The sequence below is a fragment of the Jaculus jaculus genome, chromosome 10, assembly GCF_020740685.1.
Source record: "Jaculus jaculus isolate mJacJac1 chromosome 10, mJacJac1.mat.Y.cur, whole genome shotgun sequence".
Taxonomy (NCBI): Eukaryota; Metazoa; Chordata; class Mammalia; order Rodentia; family Dipodidae; genus Jaculus; species Jaculus jaculus.
Window position 1 is genome coordinate 11488125 of NC_059111.1, and position 24019 is coordinate 11512143.

Sequence of the window (24019 nt, forward strand, 5' to 3'; positions counted from 1 at the left end):
AGCAGAGTACTAGTAAATTAAGATAATACTGAACTGGGGATATAGCTCAGTAGTAGCTTGTGCCTAGCATGTACAAAGTTTTATCCCCAGAACCCCATAAACCAGGTGTAGCAGTACATGCCTATAATCCCAGCAACTGGGACATGGAGATAGGAGGATCAGAAGTTCAAGGTCCTCCTCAGCTAAAAAATGAGCGTGAGGACTGGAGAGATGACTCAGTGGGTAAGTATACAAAAGCATGAGACCACTTGAGTTCAATCTCTAGGACTCACATAAATAGCTATATGTGGCCACACATGTCTGTAACCCCAATCCTATAGGGAGCAGAGATCAAAGAAAGACTGAGGCTCATGTAAGTAACAGCAAGCTCTAGGATCAGTAAAAGACTCAGGTTAAAGTAAAAACAGAATGGGTAGAAAAGCAATGGTGGAGGATACCTGACCTTCCTCTGCCACTAAAGGGGAATGCACACTACAAGGACACATATATCTGCATACACTCCACCAGACACACAAACAGTTCAGGCCAGCCTGGGCTACGTGAAACCCTGTCTTAAAAAGTAAACAGAGCTGGAGTTGGAGAGATGGTTTAGCGGTTAAGACACATGCCAGTGAAGCTGAAAGACTCCAGTTCAATTCTCCAGGTCCCACATAAGCCAGATGTACACGGCGGCACATGCATCTGGAGTGTGTTTGCCTGTGGTTAAGGCATTTGCCTGCAAAGCCAAGGGACCCAGGTTCGATTGCCCAGGACCTATGTAAGCCAGATGCACAAGGGGGCACACACATCTGGAGTTCATTTGCAGTGGCTGGAGGCCTGGGGCACCCATTCTCATTTTGTCTCTCTCTCCCTCTCTGTCAAGTAAATAAATATTTTTAAAGAAAAAGTAGTTATTTGAGCTGGGCATGGTGGCGCACGCCTTTAATCCCAGCACTCGGGAGGCAGAGGTAGGAAGATCGCCGTTGAGTTTGAGGCCACCCTGAGACTACATAGTGAATTCCAGGTCAGCCGGGGCTAGAGTGAGACCCTACCAAAAAAAAAAAAAAAAAAAAAAAAAAAAAAGTAGTTACTTGACCAGGTGTGGCAGCACACAAACCTTTAATGCCAGCACTGACAGACAGAAGCAGAAGGATCGCTATGAATTGGAGGCCAGTCTAGGACTACAGACTCAGCTCCAGGTCAGTCTAGGCTACAGTGAGATCCTACCTTGAAGAAAGCCCCTTACTTCCCCCCATGCAAAAAAAAAGTAGTTACTAAAAACTGCAGTTACTGGGGCTGGAGAGATGGGTTAGTGATTCAGGCATTTGCCTGCAAAGCCGAAGGACCCAGGTTTAATTCCCCAGCAACCATGTAGCCAGATACAGAAAATGGCACATATGTCTAGAGCTCATTTGTTTTGGCTGAAAGCCCTGGCATGCCCATTCTCTCTTTCTGAAATACATAATTTTTTTAAATGCAGTTAAGTTTTTTTTTTTGTTTGTTTGGTTTTTCGAGGTAGGGTCTCACTGTAGCCCAGGCTGACCTGGAATTCACTATGGAGTCTCAGGGTGGCCTCGAACTCATGGCAATCCTCTCACCTCTGCCTCCCGAGTGTTGGGATTAAAGGCGTGAGCCACCACACCCAGCTTAAATGCAGTTAAGTTTTGAAGTACACATTATAAAATAAGGAGTAAAAAAGAAATAAAGTACACATGATGTAAAAGGTTATACTACTTTATTTATTTATTTTTACTTATGTATTTGGGGGGGGAGATATATAGAGGGAATGGTACAGCACGGCCTCTAGCCACTGCAAATGACTCCAGACACTTGTGCCACCATATGCATCTGGCTTATATAGGTTCTGAGGAATTTAACCTGGGTCCTTAGGCTTCCCAAGCAAGCACCTTAACCACTAAGCCAGCTCTCCAGCCTTACTCCCCCGCCCACCCCCCACCAAGGTAGGGTCTCACCCAAACCCAGGATGACCTAGAATTCTCTATGTATTCTCAGAGTGGCCTCGAGCTCATTGCGATCTTCCTACCTCTGCCTCCCAGGCGCTGGGATTAAAGGGATGCACCACCATGCCCGGCTATATTTTTGGGTAATTTTTTATGGGGGAAAGAGAGAATATGAATTGGTATGCCCAGGTCTCCAGCCACTGCAATCAAACTCCAGACTTGTGCCACCATGTGCGACCTTTTGTCACCTTGCACATCTGCCTTACATGGATTATGGAGAGTCAAACAAGGGTTCTTAGGCTTTTTAGGAAAGTACCTTAACCACTAAGCCACCTCTTCATCCCTCACTTTATTTTTTATACCACATTATGACATTATTACTAAGTCACATTAAAATCAGAATAAGATAATCATGTATTATAGTTATACATGCTATAGTTCTTAAAAAATTATGACCAAGCTGGGCATGGTGGCACAGGCCTTAATCCCAGCACTTAGTAAGCAGAGGTAATAGGATCACTGAGTTCAAGGCCACCTTGATATTACATTGCAAATTCCAGGTCAGCCTGGACTAGAGTGAGACCTGCCTTGAAAAAACAAAAAGAAAAAAAAAAAAAAGGAGGAAGAGGAGGAAGAGAAGGAGAAGAAAATCACCATCATCATCATCTGTGGTGATCTACTTCTAGGATTGCTACTTTACTATTTTAAAGTTAAAACATCTGTATATAACATGTACCTCTTAATGGGTATAATAGATGTTCTCAAACCAATCAGAGGCCTGAACCCTCCCTTGATCAATACTGATAAATTCTCCCACCTCTGTAATTTGTAATCCCGGTACATGTGTCTTGAGTTTATTTGCATTAATTGTGAATTCAAGTTAGAATTCAAAGCCTTAAAATCTTTCTAGGCCCTAAGCATGGTGGCACACACCTTTAATCCTAGCACTCCGGAACTAAAATAGGAGAATTGCCATGGGCTTAAGGCCAGTCTGTACTACGGAGTGAGTTCCAGATTAGCCTGGACTTGAGTGAGACCTTGCCTCACAAAAATAAAAAAACAAAAGATACATAAACATGTATGCTTCTAGCCGGGCACGGTGGCTCATGCCTTTAATCCCAGCACTCAGAAGGCAGAGGTAGGAGGATTGCCATGAGTTTGAGGCCAGCCTGAGACTACATAGTGAATTCCAGGTCAGCCTGGGCTAGAGTGAGATCCTACTTCAAAAAACCAAAAAAAAAAAAAAAAAAAAAAGTGTGCTTCTACAAATTCAAGAAACTGTATTTACTTTTTTTTTTTTAATTTTTATTTATTTATTTATTTGAGAGTGACAGGCACAGAGAGGAGGACAGATAGAGGGAGAGAGAGAGAATGGGCGCGCCAGGGCTTCCAGCCTCTGCAAGCGAACTCCAGACGCGTGCGCCCCCTCGTGCATCTGGCTAACGTGGGACCTGGGGAACTGAGCCTTGAACCGGGGTCCTTAGGCTTCACAGGCAAGCGTTTAACCGCTAAGCCATCTCTCCAGCCCTGTATTTACTTTTTGAAACATAGTTCTACAATTAACTCATTTTGTTGAGTCAGTTAACCCTTTCATTCCCCAACAAATAAAATGGAAACAAAATAATAATGCACCAAAATGCCACTAATATAAAACAACTAATAGCATAATAAATGGTCTTTCAAGTTGCTTCTTTAGAGCAAATGACCTTTTCTAAATCCATTAAAAACTGTTTCAAAACAGTTAAACAGAACCAAAGCACAAACATTTAACGATGCTACAGCTCTGAATGGTTGTATGATTTGTTTCCTCAACAGATGTGCATCCTTCAGGCCCCGGTTTCACTAGATGCATGTTAATCTGTACTTTCAGTTTTTACTTAACATTCTACTCTAGTTTTGTAAATATACAACCACATGAAAGCAGAATTCCATTGTTGCTTTATGGCATTAAATATTAACAGATTATCCCTACCATACAAAAAAAAAAATTACACTATGGGCTGGAGAGATGGCTCAGTGATTAAGAGGCAATTGCTTGCAAAGCCTGACAGACAGGGTTTGAGTCCCCAGTACCCTCATAAAGCCAAATACACAGGGTGGCGCATGCCTCTGGAGCACAGTGGCAGGGGGTCCAGTGCACCCATACTCATGCACTCTCTCACTCTCTGAAAGAATATTTAAACCGGGCGTGTGGTTATGCACGCCTTCAATCCCAGCACCCAGGTGGCAGAGGTAGAAGGACTACCATGAGTTCGAGGCCACCCTGAGACTCCATGGTGGATTTCAGGTCAGCCTGGGCTAGAGTGAGGCCCTACCTCAAAAAAAAAAAAAAAAAAAAAAGAATATTTTAAAAAAATATTTTTATTTAGGGATGGAGGGATGGCTTAGCAGTTAAGGCATTTGCGTGCAAAGCCAAAGGACCCAGGTTCGATTCCCCAGGTCCCACATTAGCCAGATGCACAAGGGGCTCACGCATCTAGAGTTTGTTTGCACTGGCTAAAGGCCCTGGCATGCCCATTCCTCTCTCTCTCTCTGTCAAATACGTAAATAAAAGTTAATAAAAGCTGGGCATGGGGCTGGAGAGATGGCTTAGCGGTTAAGCTCTTGCCTGTGAAGCCTAAGGACCCCGGTTCGAGGCTCGGTTCCCCAGGTCCCACGTTAGCCAGATGCACAAGGGGGCGCACGCGTCTGGAGTTCGTTTGCAGAGGCTGGAAGCCCTGGCGCGCCCATTCTCTCTATCTGTCTTTCTCTCTGTGTCTGTTGCTCTCAAATAAATAAATAAATAATTAAAAAAAAAAAAAAAGCTGGGCATGGGGGCACATGCCTTTAATCCCAGGACTCAGAAGGCAGAGGTAGGAGGACCACTGTGAGTTCAAGGCCACCCTGTGAACAGAGTGAATTCCAGGTAAGCCTGTGTTAGAGTGAGATCCTACCTTGAAAAAAAAAAGGTTAATAAAAAATTGGCTGGGTGTGATGGCCCACGCCTTTAATCCCAGCACTCAGGAGGCAGAAGTAGGAGGATCGCTTTGAGTTCAAGGCCACCCTGAGACTACAAAATGAATTCCAGGTCAGCCTGGGCTACAGTGGAACTCTACCTCAAAAAACAAAAAAAGAAATTTGTTTTCCAGGCATGGTAGTGCACACCTTTAATCCTAGCACTTGGGAGGCAGAGGTAGGAGGGGGGAAAAAAATTATTTATTTGCAAGCAGAGGAAGAGAAAAGAGAGACAGTCAGAATAAATGGGTGTGCTAGGGCCTCGAAGTACTGCAAATGAACTCCAGATGCATGCACCATTTGTGTATATGGCTTAAGTGGGTCCTGGGGAATCAAACCCAGGTCATTAGGCTTCACAGGTAATCGCCTCAAGTGCAAGGTCATCTCTTCAGCCCAGAAATAAATGTTTTTTAAAAATATGGGGCTTGAGCTGGAGAGATGGCTTAGGGGTTAAGGCAATTGCCTGCAAAGCCTAAGGGCCCAGATTCGATTCTCCAGGTCCCCCATAAGCCAGATGTATAAGGTGGCACATGTGTCTGGAGTTCATTTGCAGTGGCTAGAGTCCCTGGCCTGCCCATTCTGTCTCTAAAAAATAAAAATAAAAAAATAGGGCTCAGGCTGGAGAGATGGCTCAGTGGTTAAAGTGCTTACCTGAAAAGCCTTAAGGACCCAGGTTCAATTCTCTAGTACCTATGTAAAACCAGATGCATAAGGTGGCACATGTGTCTTGAGTTTGTTTGCAATGGCTACAGGCCCTGGTACACCCATTCTCTCTCTCTCTGCGGAGTGGTGATGCATGCCTTTAATCCCAGCGCTAAAGAGGCCGAGGTAGGCGAATCACTGTTTAAGGCCAGCCTGAGACTACATAGTGAATTCCAGATCAGCCTGGGTTAGAACTAGACCTTACCTCAAAAAAAAAAAAAAAACAAAAAACACATATTCATTTTAATGTAGTCAAATGTGTATTTACCAAGTATAGACTATAACTTCACCTTTTTTGTGCATGTGGTGTACACATGTGTAGATGCACACACCCCATATGCACATGTAGAGACCAGAGAACATCAGGTGTCTTCCTCTATTACTCATCTGTGCATTTCCCTGGATAGAGTCTCTGTCTGACCCTGGAGCTACAGTTTTCATGGTCCCAGAGCTCAGACCTCTGGTCCCCACAGCACTGGGATTACAGGCATATGTGGCCATGGCCAGCTGTTTGTATGGATGGTGAAGAACTGAATTTGGATAGCCTCAGGCTAAGAAAAGAACCTGAGATTCAGTGGGGAAGCTGTTTCATTACAGTCCATGGTTAGTAATTTACCCTAAAATGCTGAGATGAGCCCAGCACAAGGGAGGCAGAGGTAGGAGGTTTGCCAAGAGTTCCAGGCCACCCTGAGACTACGTAGTGAATTCCAGGTCGGCCTGGACTAGAGCGAGACAACCCTACCTCAGAAAACAAAACAAAACAAAAAAGCTGAGCTGAAACCTGGTGATTACCATGGACACCTGAGCACACATGCTCATAGGTACACATCCATTATTCCTCACAGCCCACAAAGACCATCTCAAAGCTCACCAAGACAGAGGTAATATACAGTATTTCCATTCAGAGGTCCCAAAGTCCTTCTATTAGGTATGATAAAGAGTAAGGATGTGAGAGTGAGAGCCTACCTCAAAAAACAGAAAATAAAAAAGAGTTAGCTGAGAAGAAGTAACAAAGGAGTGCTCAGCACTGAAATATCTCTAAGGCTCAGGATCCACTGCGGAAAAGGTGGCAGAAAAAATGTAAGAGCCGAAGGAAGTGTAGGACTCCTTAAAACGTGCTCCTCCAGACACAAAATGGCCTGAATATCCATGACCTCAAAGTGCCTGACACTACCTACACAAGACCCTCATAATAGGAGGAAAAGATGATGACACCAAAATAAAAGACTAAGAGGGGGAGGGGATATGATGGAGAGTGGAGTTTCAAAAGGGAAAGTGGGGGTAGGGAGGGAATTACCATGGGGGATATTGTTTACAAGGATGGAAGTTGTCCATAAAAAAAAAATTAAAAAGAGCATGTGTGGCAGAAATGAATATTAATTCAATGCTACTGTTTCCTATAATTTTTTTTTTGGGGGGGGGTTTCGAGGTAGAGTCTCACTCTAGTCCATGCTGACCTGGAATTCACTTGTATTCTCAGGGTGGCCTGGAACTCATGGCAATCCTTCTACCTCTGCCTCCTGAGTGCTAGGATTAAAGACGTGTGCCATCATGCCCGCTCCTCAAAAATTTTGATGGAAATGTCAAACTATTTAACACTCCAGCAGACCCACACAGTCAGAGAGGCGCTGTATCAAGTCTTTCAGTGACAAAGGCAAATGGCTGCTTGCCCAATTTCTTTGCCCATGGTCAAACAAAGAGAGCATCCCTTTACCACAACGTCCACACTTGCATTGTGACAGCCAAATAAAGAACAAGTCCTCTCCCTGGAGCCCCAGCCCCACATAATTACACTGCCCACTTGAAACTTCAGAGTGAGGAACGAGGAACAGAGTGCAGTGGTGAGGGACAGTCCATCTGTCTTCCTAGCTCACCAGAACACTCCTGCTGTAGACAAAGCGTGATTTTCTTCTATCCAGATGGCTCGCGTCAGGCCATTTCTGAGACTCCACACTAGTGCTAGCCAAGCACAATTTACAGTCTATCCAAGATGCCTGGGCTTTTCTTTCTGGTCCATGCTAAGTGCCAATTCCTACAGCTTCAGCAAGGTATGCTTTTTGCCAGTTCAGTAAATCTAACAGCTCACCTCAGGACTTACTAAGAGCCATGCTTCCCCAAGCAATCCCCCTCCCAAAATTATTCAAACTAAAAAAAAAAAAAAAAAATCCCAAGTATGTGCATACATTTAGATGAAAATAAGTAATGAAAGTAGGAAAAACCTATTACTAGAAGAATAAATTTAAGTGGCTTATCACTAAGTGAAAAAATAAAATCACAGCAGAAATTTTTCATCTGGTCTTAAGCCATCAAATGAATGAAGATACAGTCAAAGACAATCATTTATTCTACAACTTCTGAACTTTTTTTTTTTTTTTTTTCCCGAGACAGGGTCTCACTGTGGTCCAAAACTGACCTGGAACTCACTCTGTAATCCCAGGCTGGCCTTGAACAAATGGTGATTTGCTCCTACCTCCGCCTCCCAAGTGCTGGGAGTAAAAGCATGTGCCGCCACACCGGCTGACTTCTTTCAAGCAGCTTTCACTACAGCATGCACCGGTTTATCAAGAAGCCAGTGCACGCCTTTACACCCAGCAATAGGGAGGCAAGGCAGGAGGCCATAAATTCGAGGCCACCCTGAGACTACATAGTGAATTCCAGCCTGGACTAGAGTGAAACCCTACCTCAAAAAAAAAAAAAAAGGTTTATCAATAATGAACATACACATTGTAATCTCAGCACTTGAGAGGTGGAGAGAGCAGATCAGAAGTTCAAGACTAGGGTGGTTAAGGCACTAGCCTGTAAAAGCCAAACAAACCCAGGTTACATTCCCTAACACCCACATAAACCAGATGCACAAGGTGGCACATGCACCTGGAGTTCATTTGCAGCAGTTGGAGGCCCTGACATACCCACTCTCATTCAGTCACTCTCCCTTTCTTCCTCTCTCTCTCTCTCTCCTTGCAAATAAATAAATGAAAATGTTAAGAAGTTCAAGATTAAGGGCTGGAGAGATGGCTTAGCGGTTAAGCGCTTGCCTGTGAAGCCTAAGGACCCCAGTTCGAAGCTCGGTTCCCCAGGTCCCACGTTAGCCAGATGCACAAGGGGGCGCACATGTCTGGAGTTCGTTTGCAGAGGCTGGAAGCCCTGGCGCACCCATTCTCTCTCTCTCCCTCTATCTGTCTTTCTCTCTGTGCCTGTTGCTCTCAAATAAATTAAAAAATTTTTTTTAAAATTTAAAAAAAAAGAAGTTCAAGATTAAAACCAAGTATAGTGGCACACGCCTTTAATCCCAGCAATTGGAAGGCTGAGGTAGAAGAATCACTGTGAGTTCAAGGTCAGTCTGAGCTAAAGTGAGATGCTGCTTGGGAAAAAAAAAATTTGTTCAAGAGCAGCCTTGGCTACATGGAAAATATGGGCCATCCTGGGCTGCATGAGACCCTATTTTGTAAAGCAAATAAACAATAACAACAAAAAAAGGATAACCAAGTTGATGACCACAATTCAACAAAGTACCTAGGGCTAGAGGGATGGCTTAGTGGTTAAGGTGTTTGCCTGCAAAGCCAAAGGATGATTCCCCAGGACCCATGTAAGCCAGATGCACAAAGGTGCGCATGCGTCTGGAGTTCATTTGCGGTGGCTGGAGGCCCAGGCATGCACATTCTCTCTCTCTCCCTCTCTTTCTGTCGAATAAATAAATAAAAATAAAAATATTTTTAAAAAAAGAAAGTACCTAAAAGTCAAATAATTTGAAGTTATTTAACAATCACAGCCGGGTGTGGTGGCGCACACCTTTAATCCCAGCACTTGTGAGGCACAGGTAAGAGGATCGCTGTGAGTTCCAGGCCATCCTGAGACTACATGGTAAATTCCAAGTTAGCCTGGGCTTGAGTGAGACCCTACCTGAGGGAAAAAAAAAAAAAAAAAAACTAAATCTGAGGGTTTGTATTTTTGAAAAATAATCTCACAACTTCAAAGGCACAAAACATGGAAGGGGTGTGGAAAAAAAGAATCAGAAACAGATGGCATCGAAGTTTTTTTTCCTGAGTCCATCTTGAACACAATCCCAATAATGTCAAAATCCAATTTAACTCTCTAAATAAGTAATCTATAAAACCTAAAATGGTAATTCTGAAGTAAATTCATTCCTTTTTTTCTCTCCCATCTTCTCAAAGATTCTATATTAGGAACAAATGGGTAGAGACAAGCCAGCTGTTTAAAAAAAATAAAAACTAGAAACCTACAAACTACAGAGTTCTTTCAGGAAAATCTATTTGTAAGACCAATGAAGCAGTTTCTATCAAAACTAATATTAAAATCTAGTTATGCCATCTTTGTTTGTTTTATTGAGCTTTTTTCACAATATAAGGATTATTTAAGCTGATTAGAAAGTAAATTATCTCCATAAAGGAAATATGTGGAGGGAACTAGAAAGTTGGCTCAGTGGTGAAGGTGCTTCTTTCCAAAGCCTAACAACCCAAGTTGAGTCCCCAGGTACCCATGTAATGCCAGGTTCACAAAGTGGTACACACACCTGGAGTTCCTTTGTAGTGGCTGGAAGCCATGGTATGCCCATTCTGTCCCTCCCTTACTCCCTGTCATATAAATAAATGAAATATATATATATATATACACACATACATACATACATACATACATACATACATACATACATATATATTTCATTTATTTTAAAAAAGCAGAGCTGGACATGGTGGCGCATGCTTTTAATTCCAGAACTCAGGAGGCAGAGGTAGGAGGATCGCCATGTGTTCAAGGCCACCATGAGACTACAGAATGAATTCTAGGTTAGCCAGGACTAGAGTGAAACCCTACCTCAAAAATCAAAAAAAAAAAACAGGCTGAGGGCTGAAGAGATGGCTTAGTGGTTAAGGCAAATGCCTGTGAAGCCTAAGAACCCAGGATCGATTCCCCAGTACCCACATAAGTCAGGTACATATGGTGGAACATGCCTCTGGAGATTGTTTGCAGCGGTTGGAGGCCCTGATGTACCCATTCTCTTCTTCTCTGTCTGTCTTCTTGGAAATAAATAAGTAAATGTAAAATATTTAAAAAAAAAAAAAAAGGGGGGGTCTGGAGAGATGGCTTAGCGGTTAAGCACTTGCCTGTGAGTCCTAAGGACTGCGGTTCGAGGCTGGATTCCCCAGGACCCACGTTAGCCAGATGCACAAGGGGGCACACACGTCTGGAGTTCGTTTGCAGTGGCTGAAGCCCTGGTGCACCCATTCTCTCTGTCTACCTTCCTATGTCTGTATCTCTCTCTCTCTCAAATAAATAAATAAAAATAAAATATATTTAAAAAAAAAAAAAAAGAAGGCGGCTGAGCATGGTGACACATACTGTTAAACCCAGCACTTATCAGGCAAAGGCAGGAGGATCACTGTGAATTTGAGTCCAGTCTGGAACTAAAGTGAGTTCCAAACCTAGGCTACAAGACCCTACCTCATAAAGGAAGAAAGAAAAGAGAGATCAGATTTGATTCAATTAAACTAGAGAGAGAGAGACAGGCAGACAGAAACAGCTGGACTTAATGTGGTAAGCTCTGGGAGGCTGAGATAGGAGGCCAGCCTAGTGCTTCAGACTAAGTTTCAGGTCAGCCTGGGCTAGAGTGAGACACACGTGGGAGATAAGGGAAGAAGAAAAGAAAAGAAAGGTGCTTTAAAATAGGAAAGAATTAGAAGAGAATGTTTTCTTGGTTTGATTAAAAATAAAAGACTTGAGACACTGATTGAGAGGGGGAAGGGATATGACTGAGAATGGAGTTTCAAAGGGGAAGGTAGGGGAAGGGAGGGCATTACCATGGGATATTGTTTACAATCATGGAAGTTGTTAATAAAAAATTAATTAATCTTTAAAAAAGACTGTTTCAACATTTTAAACTATTTTTCAATAATTTTATTCTTGGGCCAGGCATGGTGGCGCACGCCTATAATTCCAGCACTCGAGAGGCAGAGCTAGGATTCCCGTGAGTTCAAGGCCACCCTGAGACTCCATAGTGAATTCCAGGTCAGCCTGGGCTAGAGTGAGACCCTACCTCGAAAAACCAAAATAATAATAATAATTTCATTCTTGGGACTGGAGGAATGGCTTAGCAGTTAAGGCGTTTGCCTGCAAAGCCAAAGGACCCAGGTTCAATTCTCCAGGACCCACATTAGCCAGATGCACAAGGAGGCACACACGTCTGGAGCTCGTTTGCAGTGGCTGAAGGCCCTGGTGCACCCATTCTCTTTCTCTGTGAAATAAATAAATAAATAAATATTGTTTTAAAAATTTCAGGGCTGGAGGGATGGCTTAGCGGTTAAGGCGATTGCCTGCAAACCCAAAGGACCTCAGTTTAATTCTCCAGGACCCATGTAAGCCAGATGCACAAGGGGGTACTGCATCTGGAGCTCATTTACAGTGGCTGGAAGCCCAGGTGTGCCCATTCTTTCCCCCCCTTCCCCCCCCCCTTTGTTGCAGTCAGATTCTCATTGCTGGTAGAAATCATTCAACCAAAAGCAGCTTCTGGGAAAAAGAGTTTTATTTTGGCTTACAGGCTCGAGGGGAAGCTCCAAGATGACAGGGGAAAACGATGGCATGACCGAGGGTGGACATCACCCCCTGACCAACATTGGGTAGACAATAGCAACAGGAGAGTGTGCCGAACACTGACATGGGGAAACTGGCTATAACATCCATAAGCCCACCCCCAAGAATACACTCCCTCCAGGAGGCATTAATTCCCAAATCTCCATCACTTGGGAAACTAGCATTCAAACACCTAAGTTTACGGGGGACACCTGAATCAAATCACAACACCCTCTTTCTCTGTCAAATAAATAATAAAATACTTTTTTTTAAATTTCACTCTTGGGCTGGAGCGGTTAAGGTGCATGCGTATGAAGCCTAAGGACCCCGGTTCAATTCTCCAGGTCCCACATAAACCAGATGCACATGGTGACACATGCATCTGGAGTTCATATGCTGTGGCTAGAGGCACTCTCTCCCCCTCCCCCACCGTGTTAAATAAATAAATATATGAACAAAATACTTACAATTTTTTTTCACTCTTTAGCTAGGTGTGGTAGCACACACCTTTATTCGCAGCCCTCAGGATGCAGAGGTAGGAGTATCCCCTTGAGTTCAAGGCCACCCTGAGACTACACAGTGAATTCCAGGTCAACGTGAGCTAGAGTGAGACCCTACCTCGAAAAACAAAATTTCACACTAGAGGAATGGCTTAGTGATTGAGGTGCTTGCCTGTGAAGCCTAGGGACTCATGTTTGACTCTTGAGGTCCCACGGAAAGCAGACATACAAAGTGACACAAACGCACAAGGTTGCACATGCGCACAGCACAGCACATGCATCTAGAGTTCAACTGCAGTGGCAGGAGGCCCTGGCATGTCAATTCTCTCCCTCTCTTTTTTTTTATTTTATTTTATTTATTTGACAGAGAAAGAGGGGGAGAGAGAGAGAGAGAGCATGGGCATGGCAGGGCCTCCAGCCACTGCAAATGAACTCCAGACACGTACAGCCACTTGTGCATCTGGCTAAAGTGGGTCCTAGGGAATCGAACCTGGATTCTTTGGCTTTGCAGGCAAACACCTTAACTGCGAAGCCATCCCTCCAGCCCCTCTCCCTCTTTCTTTCTCTCACTCTTGCATTAAAAAAAATAATAAATGGGCTGGAGAGATGGCTTAGCGGTTAAGCGCTTGCCTGTGAAGCCTAAGGACCCCAGTTCGAGGCTCAGTTCCCCAGGTCCCACGTTAGCCAGATGCACAAGGGGGCGCACGCGTCTGGAGTTCGTTTGCAGAGGCTGGAAGCCCTGGCGCGCCCATTCTCTATCTCTCCCTCCCTCTATCTGTCTTTCTCTCTGTGTCTGTCGCTCTCAAATAAAATATAAAAAAATAAATAAATAAAAGTTCACAGGGTGAACTCCAGGTTAGCATAGGCTAGAGCAAGATCCTACCTTGTAAAAACCAATCCCAAAAATAATACTAAGGGCCAGGCATGGAAGTACACATCTTTACTCCAGCACTCAGAAGGCAGAGGTAGCTCAGCCGGGCATGGTGGCACATGTCTTTAATCTCAGCACTTGGGAGACAGAGGTAGAAGGATTGCTGTGAGTCTGAGGCCACCCTTATATGACAGAGTAAATTCCAGGTGAGCCTGAGATAAAGTGAGACACTACCTCAAAAAAAGAAAAACAACAAAGAAAGAAAGCAGAGGTAGGATCACCATGAGTTCAAAGCCAGCCTGGAACTACAGCGTGAGACCCGAACCCCCCCCCCAAAAAAAAGGCTACTAATGAGTTATGGGCCACTGTCTTATTTATTACAAAACAGAAATGTCTCATGGTTCTTAATAAAATGTACTATAATTTTTTGTACTATTTTTTTTTATTTCATATACAATTCAGACTATGAATGACTCAACAGCATATTTCTGTGTACCAAGTGTGGAGGCATAGGTAGGAGGAGTACAGTAAGTTCAAGGCCACCCTGAGATAACAGTAAATTCCAAGTCAGTCTGCACTAGAGTGAGACCCTACTTCAAAAACACAAAATAAAATAGGATATATTTCTTGTGGGACAGTTCTTATTTCAATAAAATTGGTTTGCAGTAAAGTGGAATTTTTTTTTTTTTTTTTTTTTTTTTGGTTTTTCAACATATGGTGTCACTCTAGCCCAGGCTGACCTGGAATTCACTAAGCAGTCTCAAAGTGGCCTTGAACTCTCAGTGATCCTCCTACCTCTGCCTCCCAAGTGCTGGGATTAAAGGTATGTGCCACCACCCAGTGTGATAGATTGATTCAGGTGTCCCCCATAAACTTGGAGGCAATGTGTTGTTTGGGGCGGGCTAATGGGTGTTATAGCCAGTTTCCCCTTGCAAGTGTTTAGCACACTCTACTGTTTCGGTTACCCACCTTATGTTGGCCAGAGAATGATGTTCACCTCACCCTCTGCTCATACCATCGCTTTCCCTTGCCATCTTGGAGCTTCCCCCTAGAGCCTGTAACCCCAAATATACCTCTTTTATCCTACAAGCTGCTCTTGGTTGGGTGATTTCTACCAGCAATGCAAACCTGACTGTAGCACCCAGATAATATGATCTCGTATAAAAATAGTATTTTGGTTCAGAAAATACTATCACTGTTTTACCTTTTAAAGATATAATGGACTTATTTAGTAATGTTCAGCCTTTTTCCAAAGATAGGAATACCACCTCAAAACCTACCGAAGATTGGTTTTATATTTAAATTTATATAACTAGTTACATGAGTATGTTTAAACACTGGGAAAAATTCTCTCCACTATTCAGAACTAAGCAAAACTTGCCTGTTTCAACTGTCCATTAGTCTACTACAGACAAGAGTTAAAGATAAAGAAGGAATTGTGGAGCCAGGCATGGTAGAACCCACCTTTTATCCTAGCACTCAGGAGGCAGAGATAGGGGAAAAACTGACAGTTCAAAGCCACCCTGAGACTACATAGTTAATTCCCGGTCAGCCTGGACCAGAGTGAAACCCTATCCTGGGGAAAAAAAAGAAGCAATTGTCTTGACTATGATAACCCAATTAGAATTCCTTATATCTAAAGATACAGCCTTTTAATTAATTGAAACACATTTTACTGTGGTTCATGTATAATATAAAGAATATTTAAGGACTGGAGAGATGGCTCAGTGGTGAAGTTGCTTGCCTGCACTGTCTAATGACCTGAGCTAGATTCCCCAATACTCATGTTAAGCCAGATGCACAAAGTGCTGCATGCATCTGGAGCTCGTTTGCAGTGGCTAGCGGCCCTGGCACACCCATTCATATATTCATATTCTCTCTCTCTGACTTTCCCTCTCCTTGCAAAATAAATCATTTTTTTAAAAAAAAGAATTATTTGGGACTGGAGAGATGGCTTTTAGCAGTTAAGGCAATTGCCTACAAAGACAAAGGACTTTGGTTCAATATCCCAGTACCCATTTAAGCCTGATACACAAGGTGGTGCACGCATCTGGAGTTTGTTTGCAGTGGCTGGAAGCCTTGGTGTGCCCATTCTCTCTCTCTCTATCTCTTTCCCTCTCTCAAAACAAAAAGACTATTTAACACTTAAAAGCACATATACATGCATACAGTAAAAGCCAGGCATAGTGGCAAATGTCTTTAAGCCCAGCACTCAGGAGGTAGAAGTAGGATGACAGCTGTGAGTTCAAGGTCAGCCTGAAACCAAAAATGAGTTTCAAGTCATCCTAGGCTACAAAAAGACATACCTTGAAGGAAAAATAAAAAAAGAAAGAAAAGAAAACTATAGATATACATTGAGGACTCTGTTCTCTTCAAGAGGTACTTAGAATGTTGACTAGCCTTACTGAAAAATCTGCATCTGCAGCAAAACATAATTTCAACTGTTTAAAACAAACATATTAGAAAATTTATCTCAAATTATCAGGAAACTTGTAAACCTCTCTGAAATATGTTGGAATTACACATCTTGTACCAACTTTTCTTAAGTGTATGTCTTGCTTTTTGCCTATTTAGTTGGTACAGAGCTCATGTGAGACCAGGGTAACCTGAAATTCACTCTGTAATCCAGGCTGATCAGGAATTCATGGCAATCCTCCTACGTTAGCTGCCTCAATACTAGGGTTACCAGCATAAGCCACCATACCTGGCTGTACCAAGTTGTCACAAAAGAAAAACTATTATAGCAAGATATTTTTATTCTGCTTGATCTTTGGCAGTATGAAGTGGATTTAAAAATTTTTAAATTATTAACCACGTTAAAAAAAAAAAAGAGGGGAGGGGCTGGAGAGATGGCTTAGAGGTTAAGCGCTTGCCTGTGAGCCTAAGGACCAACCCACTTCAAGGCTTGATTCCCCAGGACCCAAGTAAGCCAGATGCACAGGTGGCACATGTATCTGGAGTTCGTTTGCAGTAGCTAGAGGTCATGGTGTGCCCATTCTCTCTTTCTCTGTTGCTGCTCTCAAATCAATAAAATTTAAAAAAAAAAAAAAAACACATGGTGGCACACACCTTTAATCCCAGCACTTGGGAGGCAGAGGTAGGAGGATCGCTATGAGTTCGAGGCCATCCTGAGAATACACAGTGAATTCCAGGTCAGCCTGAGCTAGAGTGAGGCCCTGCCTCAAAAAACAAAAACTAAAAAAAATAAAATAAAATAAATAAAACAAAGCTGGGAGTGGTGGCACACACCCTTAATCTGAGCACTCCAGAGGCAGAGGTGAGTTCAAGGCCAACCTGAGACTACATAGTGAGTTCCAGGTTAGCCTGAGCTAGAGCAAGACCCTACCTTGACAAACCAACGGGGGGAAAAAAAAAGAATTGAGGGCTGGACAGATGCTCAATGGTTAAGGCACTCACTGCAAAGTTTAAAAATCTCAACTTAATTACCCAGAACCCAAGAAGCTAGATAGACAAAGTACCCTTGCATCTGGAGTTCATTTGCAACAGCTGGAGGCCCTGGCACACCCATTCTGTCTTTGTGTCTTCTATTTTTATGTTTGCAAAAGAAAAGAAAACGAGTTGAGCTGGGGGTGGTAGTGTAGGACTTTAAACCCAGCACTTGGGAGGCAGAAGTAGGAAGATCATCTTCAATTGGAGGCCAGGCTGAGACTACATGGTGAATTCCTAGTCAGCCTGAGCTAGAGTGAGACCCTACTTGGAAAAACCACAAAAAAAAAAAAACACCAGCTGAGGGCTGGAGAGATGGCTTAGTGGCTAAGCACTTGTATGCAAAGCCAAAGGACCCAAGTTTCATTCCCCAGTACCCACAGAAAGCCAGATACACAAGGTGGTACAGGCATCTGGAATTCATTTGCAGTGGCTAGAGATCCTGGTGTGCCCATTCTCTCATTTTCTCCTTCTCTTCAATAAATAAATGAATAAATAATTTTTTTGTTGTTGTTTTTTGAAGTAGAGTCTCACTTTAGCCCAAACTGATCTGGAATTCACTCTGTAGTCTCAGGGTAGCCTCAAATTCATAGCAATCCCCCTTCCTCTTCCTCCCGAGTGCTGGGGTTAAAGGCATGCACCCATGCCCAGCATAAAATATTAAAAAAGAAAGAAAGAAGGGCTGGAGAGATGGCTTAGTGGTTAAGGTACATGCCTGCCAAGCCTAAGGACTCTGGTTGGATTCTCCAGGTCTCACATAAGCCAGATGCACAAGGTAGCGCATGCATCTGGAGTTTGCAGTACCTAGAGGCCCTGGAGCACCCATTCTCTCTCTCTAATAAATAAAAAAATTAGCAAGCCTTTAATCCCAGCACTTGGGAGGCAGAGGTAGGAGGATTACCATGAGTTCGAGGCCACCTTGAGACTACATAGTTAATTCCAGGTCAGCCTGAGCCAGAGTGAGACCCTACCTTGAAAAACCCAAAAAAAAAAAAAGAAAGAAAGAAAGAAAGAAGCTCTGACCACTTGGGAACTTCCAGCTGTGGGTGAGCTTTTCCCTGGGCTCGGCCCAGGCCCAGCTGGGAGACCCCCAGCCCTTACTGTCCACATGGGCTCCTCTATCCCATCCAACTCCCCATGTGGCAGGAGCTCCTTGAACTTTCTTTTCTTTCCACAGGTTTTTTTGTCCCCCCAAGCCCTCCACGTGGAATCTCTAGCCACATGGGTGCCTTTCCTTGGCTGTGTACTGCCCTCAATAAATATGTTAATAATTTTAAAAATTATTTTAAAATTACTTTAAAAATAAAGAAAGAAAGAAGGGCTGGAAAGATGGCTTAGCAGTTAAGGCTCTTGCCTGCGAAGCCTAAGGACCCAGGTTCAATTCTCCAATAACAACATAAACCAGATGCACAAGGTGGCACATTAATTTGGAGTTTATTTGCAGTGGCTAGACGCTCATACGCACCCATTCTCTCTCTCTGGCCCCTCTCTCAAATAAATATATGAAAATAAATAAAATATTTTTTAAAAATAAATTAGCCAGGTGAGGTGGTGCATGCCTTTAAAGCCAGCACTCAAGAGGCAGAGGTAGGAAGACTGCTGTAAGTTCAGGGCCACCTGAACTGAGACTACGTAGTGAATTCAAGGTCAGCCTGGGCTAAAGCAAGACCCTACCTTGAAAAACCAAACTAAATAAATAAAAATACAACAGAGCCAGGCATTGTGGAGCATGCCTTTAATCCCAGCACTCCAGAGGAAGATGTAGGAGGATCTCAGACCACCCTGAGACTACATCAAGAATTCCAGGTCAGCCTGGGCTAAAACAAGACGACCCTACCTTGAAAATCCAAAAAAAAAAAAAAAAAGATAAAATTTTAAAAAGCCAAGTTTGGCTGAGCATAGTGGTCTGTGCCTTTAATCCCAGCAGGGAGGCAGGGTATAAGGATTGCTGTGAGTTTGAGGTCAGCCTAGAACTACAGAATTCTAAGTCAGCCTGAGCTACAGTGACAACTTACCTTGAAAAACAACAGAGGTAGGAGGATCGCTGAGAGTCCAAGGCTACCCTGGGCTACAGTGAGATCCTACAAATGGGGGGGAGGGTGCACACCTTTAATCACAGCACTGGGGAGGCAGAGGTAGGAGGATCACCTTGAGTTTGAGGCCATCCTGAGACTAAATAGTGAATTCCAGCTCAGCCTGGGTTACAGCAACATACTACCTCAAAAACAAACAAATAAATAAATAAATAGAAAATGAGTTGAGGCCTGGAAAGATGGTTCAGCAGTTCAGCAGCTAAGGTACTTGCCTACAAAATATAATGACCAGAGTTCGATTCTCAAGTACCAAGTTAAAGTCAGATGCACAAATGGGCATGCATCCAGAGTTTGTTTGCAATGGCTAGAGGCTTTGGTGCATGCATTTTCTTTGTCTCTCTCTTCTCTCTCTCTCTGCTTGTAAATAAATAAATAGAACAGGTTGAAGAGTTGGCTTAGCAGTTAAGGTGCTTGCTTGCAAAGCCAAAGGACCCAGATTTGATTTCCCAGGAACCATGTAAGCCAGATGCACTTGGAGGTACATGCATCTGGAATTCATTTGCAGTGGACATAAACACATATATTTGTATACACCCCGCCACACACACACACAAAGCAAGTTCAAGTCCAACCTGGGCTATATGAGACTCTGTCTTAAAAAATAATCAGGCAATGCGCTCCCCCAGACACAAAATGGCCTGGATATCCATGACCTCATAGTGCTGACACTGCCTACACAAGACCATCATAATAGGAGGAAAAGATCATGACATTAAATTAAGAGAGGGCTGGAGAGATGCCTTAGCAGTTAAGGCACTTTCCTGCAAAGTCAAAGGACCTCAGTTCAATTCCCCAGAACCCACATAAACCAGATGCACAAGGGGGCCCAAGAGGAATGTGGAAGGATTTGAAACTTTGGCCTAACAGACGCCTTGCAATGCTATAAAAACAGCATGATGGACTATTCTGGTCAGAGTTGAAAAGACCTGACTGCAGTAAGAACTATGAACTGTGAAGTTTGGCTTGTGAGGGTGAGAAAGAGCTTTGCTTGGACTGGGCTAGAAGCCGTTTGTGAGAGGCTTGCTGTTATGCCTGTGTCCTGAAAACTTGTGCAGGTTTGGATTGCACAGAAACAGACTGATGTGAGTAGAGGGATATGACACAGAAAGAAATGTTTAGGCTGAAACTGCTGCCTGTTTAGCTGTAACTGAGAGATTGTAACCTTTGAGATTGGGCCAGCTGACCTGCACTGCAGCAAAAGGAAGAATGTAGACTCTTTCGAAGGGGCCTGAGTGCTCAAAGAATGTCCTGTTATTCAAAGTCTGCTTTATTCCCCCCCCCCCCCGATTAACCAACTGGCACCCTTACTTGGTATTGTGGAGTATAAGAAACGCAGGAAAGGGACTGGAGAGATGGCTTAATGGTTGGGACATTTGCCTGCAAAGCCAAAGGATCCTGGTTTGATTCTCCAGGACCCATGTAAGCCAGATGCACAAGGGGACACATACATCTGGAGTTCGTTTGCAGAGGTTGCAGGCCCTGGCACTCTCTTTCTGCCTCTTTTTCTAAAACAAAGTAAAATAAAATAAAACTTTTAAATGCAGTAAAGAGAGGGACTTTGCAATGCGGTCTTGTGTTTTGGAAATGGCCATGGGCAGTGTGAACCAGGTTTGCTGGATGCCTGCATGGAGACCCAATGGAGCCAGGAGCATGAACCATGGATTGCAGTGGAGACCCAGTGGAAGTGCCTGGGCTACAAGGTAACTGTTAAGGAAAGCTGCTTCTTGGATGAAGTTTTCTAGGACTGTGAGTAGCCTAGCTGGAGGGGTGGAAATGGAACTCCAGAGACTTATTGTTGGTTAGAATGATTGGTCTTGAAGATTTGTCACTGACTAGAGTTGTTGGACTTGGTGCTACCGAGTTTGATATTTGTCCTGGTTAAATCCTGTATTGGCTAAACATTTTCTTGCTATCCCCAATGCCATCTTTTGCAGTGTGAATGTTTATTCTGTGCCATTATGGGTTGGGGGGGTAGTTTTTTTAATATTTTATTTTTATGTATTTATTAGAGAGAAAGCAAGATCCAGAAATAGGCAGGAAGAGAGAGAGAATAGGCATGCACACAAACTCCAGATGCATATGCATCTGGCTTATGTGGGTCCTGTGGAACTGAACCTGGGTCCTTTGGCTTTGCAGGCAAGCACCTTAACAACTAAGCCATCTCTCCAACCCTTGGGGAAATTTTTTGGTATTATGGCTCATTTAAATGATCTTGGACTATGGGAATGTATGAACATCGTTGGAATTGATAAAAACTATGGGGGCTTTTAAAATTGAATGAATGTATTGCTTTTTACATCCTGTATGGTTATCCATTTATGGGGGCCCAAGACAAAATGTGGTTTGATTCAGGTGTCCCCCATAAACTTAGGTGTTCTGAATGCTAGGATGCCAGCATATGGAGATTTGGGAATTAACACCTCCAGGAGGCAGTGTATTGTTGGGGGCGGGCTTATGGGTGTTATAGCCAGCTCCCCCTTGCCAGTGTTGGGCACACTCTCCTATTGCTGTTGTCCACCTGATGTTGGCAAGGGAGTGATATCCACCCACTGCTCAAGTCATTTTTCCCTGCCACTGTGGAGCTTCCCTTTGAGTCTATAAGCCAAAATACCCCCCCCAAAAAAAACAAAGGGCCAATCTGTTGGGCTTGCCTCCAAAAGAAAAAGGAAAAAAAAAAAGGATGGTAATATAACAGTTTTCATATAACTATTATTTTAAAATCACAAAGCAAGGGCTGGAGAGATAGCTTAGCGGTTAAGCGCTTGACTGTGAAGCCTAAGGACCCCAGTTCGAGGCTCAATTCCCCAGGACCCACGTTAGCCAGATGCACAAGGGGGCGCACACATCTGGAGTTCGTTTGCAGTGGCTGGAAGCCCTGGCACGCCCATTCTCTCTCTCTATCTCTGCCTCTTTATCTCTCTTTCTGTTACCTCAAATAAATAAATAAAAATAAACCAAAAAAAAAAAAAACTATCTGAGTGCATGTAAGAAATTCTATTAAACTGGTTCAATTTCTAAAACTAAAATAAAATAAAATCAAAAAGCAAGGCTTGGCATGGTGGCACACATCTTTAATCCCAGCACTAGGGAGGCAGGGGAATGCAGAGTTTAAGGACACCCTGAGACTACATAGTGAATTCCTCTGAAAGTCCTGTTGTATATTGTTTGACATAGTACCATCCAACTTCCTTCCTATCTCAAAGCCTCCTTGCATGAAATTGGACCACCCTAATTCTGTAACATTAAAGACAAAAAGTCTTGCAATTTGAAGATGCTTCTGTCTAAGATAGAGTTATTTAAATCTATCACCACTCACGGTACTGGTTAGGACTTACCTCATTCTACTTATGAAGAAACTGATGCTGTAGACAATTCCACGATTTCCCAGAGGTTATTAGGTAGCAAAGAGGGCAAAAGTCTGGGTTCAACTCCAGATTTATCTACCCCAAAGCGAGTATTTCCACTGATCCTCAAAAGATCACAAGCTGGCTCCACAGCGTGGACAGAAACTTGCCTTTCTCCTAAAGGTTCACGAGTCTATTCTAAGACATATATATACTACACTACCTGTAATTCAGTCACCGGAACATAATTGAAGAGGATCTTTCTGCTTCATTTAGCGTTCAGCAGGTTTACCCGCAGGTGAGAAAGAGGTTAGAAAAAGGCTTGCCTCAACATGCCTAGCCAGGACCTCTATCTATACGGTTATCCCAGTCTTTTCAACTTTTTTTTTTTTTAAGAACATATGTTTACTACTACACTACATTACAGTCAGGTGTTTTTTCACTATGGTACTTTTCTAAGAAATTCTGGACCAGCTCTAGATCAGGCTGGCAGACTCTTTTAAGTATGCCATTCGGGCACTGTGTAAAGATCTCGACTATTCATTTTGGGGCACCCAAACCCAGTTTTCCCACTCTCGCTGATTACCTGGCGACTTGGGAGACCACCACCCCTCCTCCGTGCTCCTCCAGGACTCCAGGGGAAGGAGGGCGAGGGACCACTAAAGGAAGAAGGGGGGGGAAGCGCACGGAAGTTGGGTGGAGGAAGGTGTCATTACCCACTCTCTTGCCCTGGCTCTGCCAAGGGCGGCTCCACGATGCCCACGCCCCCCCAACCACCTCCCCCGGAGCTCCGGCTCCGTTCCCCGCAGGCGATGGACGCCTGAGATGGCCCGAGCCACTCCGTCAAGTCCCAAACCCTTTTTTTTTTTTCCTTCCCGACCCCGGATGATGCTCTCCCCCTGTTCACAGGGAGATCCTCGACTCCAGGTGGAAAACTCCCGGGGAGTGGTGATGGTAGGGGGGGTGCCTCGATCCCCCAAGTCTCCAGGCGCCTGGGAAGGGAGGGTTGCCACCCGAAACTCTCCGTCCGTCCGCCGTGTCCCCCCACCACACGCCGCACACACACACCCCCGTCCCCAAGAGTCCCTCCGCCGTCCGCCCCCGCAGCCCTCCACGGACACGTTCGCCCGGCCCGCGCCCCACCCCGGCTCCCAGCGTCTCCCCCCACCCGCCGCCGCCCCCGACCCGGTCCAACACACACCCCACCGTCACCGGTGCTCTCAACACTCCAGCCTCCCGGACTTCGGTCGGAAGCCAAAGCCAATACCTGGGACCGGTCGGCCGTGCTCTGGGGTCTCCAACGGGCCGGGCGTCTGGTTCCCCTCCCGGAGACGCCCGTGTAGCTTGTCGAAAGCCACCCCTTCAGCGGTGGCTTCTCTTTTCCCCCAGAGCGGGAGGGAGGGGGAGACGAGGAGGCTGAGGGGAGGAGGGCGGGGGGGAGGAGGAGGAGGCGACTGGGAGCCGAGGGGCGGTAGGAGCCGAACCGGAAGCGCTAGCGCGGGCCCCGCCCACAGCCTCGAGCCCGCAGGCTAGCTTCGCGCTC

General features: G+C 44.3%; 1 protein-coding gene across 7 annotated transcripts in view; it reads right to left on the reverse strand.

Annotated features, from left to right (window-relative positions):
• Positions 1–23897, reverse strand: part of Csnk1g1 (casein kinase 1 gamma 1) — a 129989-nt gene extending 106092 nt beyond the window's left edge. For 6 of the 7 annotated variants that reach the window (XM_004662540.3, XM_004662541.2, XM_004662537.2 and 3 more), the window contains exon 1: positions 23744–23897. The gene's annotated coding sequence lies outside the window, so the exon portion shown is untranslated. Of the gene's footprint in view, positions 1–23062; positions 23136–23743 lie in introns of all 7 variants that reach the window. The other variant, XM_045160138.1, reaches the window with a different exon arrangement.
• Positions 23898–24019: the final 122 nt, after the last annotated feature.